Below are 4,077 nucleotides of genomic sequence, written 5' to 3'. Positions count from 1 at the left end.
GTGAGAGGAGAACAAAGGACAAAATCAGGGCCATCCTGGATAATCCTTCTCACCCTCTCAATGAGGAACTATGGCAGCTGGGTAGTTCATTCAGTCATAGACTAATTCCACTGAAGAGCAAGACGGAGCGCTTCAGACGTTCTTTTGTGCCAACTGCCATCAGATTGCATAACAATAGCAGAATACACAGACTGTCCTCACACTGACGAACCAGATGAGCTTCCTGTAGCTGCACTGTTACGAAATGTAACATGGGCATGTGAGGTGAATTGAAACATACTATTTATTTAACTATTAATTTAAAGACACGTGGACACTGGCGGTGCCAAAGAAAAGAGACTAACTGCCTAACCCCAAAACTACCTCCAAAAGCGAGGAGGAGAAAACAAATCAAAACAAAAACTTATGTGCTTCTTTTGCACGTCACATGCACGTATTCAGTTTAAAACACTGATGCTCGCCTTCAAAGCCAAAAATGGACCCCAAGTTACCTTCAAGGACTAATCAAACCCCGCTCTGTACCACGCAACCTCCGAGCCACTAGTCTCGCTCGACTTGATCCTCCATCCAGGACTCAAGGAAGACGAGCATCAAGGCTCTTCTCTGTACCAGCACCCAAGTGGTGGAATGAACTTCCTCTGTCTGTCCGAACATCTGAGTCTCTCGCTGTCTTTAAAAAACGATTAAAAACCTTTACTGAGATCTTAAGCTGACTTGTACTTACTAACACTCTTAATTATTTCTTTAAAAAACACTTTAGTTCTATCAGGGTTTGAGCAGATTTGTGTTCTTGTACTGTTGTTTACTTAAACTAGAGTACTAGAGTAATGAATTGTTTATTATGGAAGCTCTTCTGTACGTCACTCTGGATAAGTGTCTGCTAAATGCCCAAAATGTAAATTTAAATGTTGGACCTCAAGGTGCCCACACTTGGGGTACCAATAGTGACATTTGATTTGCGCCAACAGTACAACAGTGATGAAGACGGTAGAATGGTGAGGTGGTGGAACATTAATATCTCCCTCTTCTTTCTCTGCAGTGTATGGGCACCAGTAAGAACCTGGTTACATTACTGTTCCCCATGCTGATAGTCGCTGTGGAGAAAAACGACCCCACGCTGGCTGTTAAACACCTGAATGAAGCAGGAACATGGATCAAGGAGATCATTGACGAGGTGCAGAAGATGCTGGACAGGTAAACTCACTTTGCTTTGCAGTGAGCTGTACTGGAATAGTGAACCCAGATCAATAGAAGTTCAGTCCTCAATGTTTTGAGGCTTCAGTAAGTTAAAAGTCAGTTGATGGTCAGGTGTCCATGTACTTTTGGTTATATAGTGTAGTTCCACCCCACCTCTCCTACCTGGAAACATTGATCATAACCTGTTGTTGACTCTGTTTTATTTTGTATTTACCTTTACCTCACTCAGCTATAAAAAACACACTAATGAACTGACCATGACCACCAGCGACATCATCGCTGAAAGAGTTGCAACAGAAACGAAGCTGAAGAAGCTTAACCAGGAAATTGAGGAGATGAAGAAAGTTAAAACCCAGCTCAAGCAGCGGCTGAACAATGTCGTCCGAGACCTGGAAGAGAACGAGAAGCAGATCAATGCCAAAAACAAGGAGCTTCTGAATCATATGAGAGATGTAAATCAGAAAAATTCTGATATGAAAATCGTTGCTGTTGTCGTGCCGTTATTTGGGCTACTTGTTAAGTCGATTTATGACGCGGCGACCAGCCCCGACGCCGTGGCGAAGAGCAAGAAACTTGAGTCAGAACTGAACAACCTCCGTTCTAACAAGACCTCCCTGAATAATGAAAAAGGGAATCTTGAACTCCAGCTTACTGACTATCAGATGAAGCTTTCCAAACTGATGATAGACCAGGGTGAGTATCTTCAGCTCCACCCGTGAACGTAGCCTCACAGTTACGTTTCTGTTATTAATCATGATCTACTTCTGCTCCTGCTAGGTATCATACCCAAACCTGTCCACCTGGGCGAGGTGCAGACTCACTTGACTAAAATTCAGAACATCCTGATGCAGCTTCTCAGCTTCTGGGAAAAGGTCGACAAAGCGCTGAAAACAATGAAAAACCAAACCTTCGTTAATGAGGAACTTCTTGAGGAGAGCGACCTGAAAAAACAGTTTATAGACTCGATCAAAACTGCCTCAAAGGTTATTATTATTTATTCATTATGATAAATAATTAATATTGTTTTTTTAAATTGTTATTTTATTATTTATTATACTAGTTGTTATTATAAATTATGATTAAAATTATTATTTACAATTATCTACTATAATTATGATCATTTTATTTATTGAACTATTACGAATTATTACTGTTATTATCATTATTTTTATATATAATTAATTATTACATTATTACAGTTACTATTATTTATTATTATTTATTTTGTAATTATTTTTAGTGGTTTATTATTTTTAGTTATTATTATTATCTTTTGTACATATATATTTTTATTACTGTTATCATTTTTAGTTATTATTAAATCTTTCATATTTATTTATTTTTGACGGTTATCCTTTTTTTACTATTGTTATTATTATTAATAATATTTTATTTATTATATTGTTATTTATATTCTTATATATTATTATTATTACTAATTATTATTATACATTATTATTTTTATACATTATTAATTAACAATAATTATAATAAATTATTAGTATGATGTATTATGATGATTGTTATGAGGGGGCGGACGGAGCGGCACCATGTGATGACGTGTTTTAGTTGAGCTCCTCACTGGAACTCTTTTATATATATATAGCAGCTGTTTAATATCGGAACTTTTCGAAAACTTATCAGATAAGTTAAATCTGAGTATTAGACATATAATTTTCGTTCGCAGGTGGATAGGAAATAATGAAAATCTCTTGAACAATGCCTGATACACGCGCTAATTCCAAAGCTACAGTAACTCCGATAGTAGTGCTGCATTGGACCGGAGACCGGAGTAAGATGCCATCCTCCAAGCCATTACAGAACTGAGGGCTGAGCTACTAGCTAATTCGGAGTTTTGTCGACCTCGAATTTACAGCCGGCGGCTTTTCCGATCAGATTACTGCGTTGGAACGAGACATGGCTACTGTGCAAAGAGAACTGGGCATTTTAGAGGCATGAAACGAAGATCTGGAGGCACGGTCACGCCGATGTAACCGACGTATTATCGGGATAAAGGAGAAGCGATAAAATGGAAAACACCCGACAAACTTTGTCTCTCAGTGCTGTAAGGAAACACTTGGCCTCGACAAGCTTCCCCTACTCGACCGGGCTCATCGCACGCTGTGTGAGAGACCGGGTGAGGACAACCTTCTGAGATTGAAATATAGCACTTGAATAACGCTTGTGGGTGTTTGTATGTTCTGCAGGTCTGGACAGATTTCTCTGCAGGCTGCTCTGTGTGTGTGGATCTGTTTAAGGTTCAGAACCAGGAGGCCTACGCTTTTCTGGAGCAGAACCCCTCGTCCCTCACTGAGGAGGAGTGGCAGCGACAGTACGACGCCGTGAGAGCAAAGCTGGAGAACGCTAACAAACCCGCCGAGCTCCCAGCCCCATAACCATGGAGGAGATGTGAACCTTCCTCCTCCTGCAACACCTACACACCTACACCTGCTACACAGCTGTGGGGGAGAATTCTGATCCAATCAGATTCATCAATTAATCAATTAATCAATAAACAAAGAGAGAAACTAGAACGTTCCTGCATGATTATTCTGCACTACATTCACCACATGAGTCTTTCCTCCCTCTGTCCACATATTTACAGTGTATCACAAAAGTGAGTACACCCCTCACATTTCTGCAGATATTTAAGTATATCTTTTCATGGGACAACACTGACAAAATGACACTTTGACACAATGAAAAGTAGTCTGTGTGCAGCTTATATAACAGTGTAAATTTATTCTTCCCTCAAAATAACTCAATATACAGCCATTAATGTCTAAACCACCGGCAACAAAAGTGAGTACACCCCTTAGTGAAAGTTCCTGAAGTGTCAATATTTTGTGTGGCCACCATTATTTCCCAGAACTGCCTTAA

Source organism: Trichomycterus rosablanca, chromosome 1 (assembly GCF_030014385.1).
Source record: "Trichomycterus rosablanca isolate fTriRos1 chromosome 1, fTriRos1.hap1, whole genome shotgun sequence".
Taxonomy (NCBI): Eukaryota; Metazoa; Chordata; class Actinopteri; order Siluriformes; family Trichomycteridae; genus Trichomycterus; species Trichomycterus rosablanca.
The sequence above is the reverse complement of the archived record's forward strand: the minus strand, read 5'-3'. Positions refer to the sequence as shown.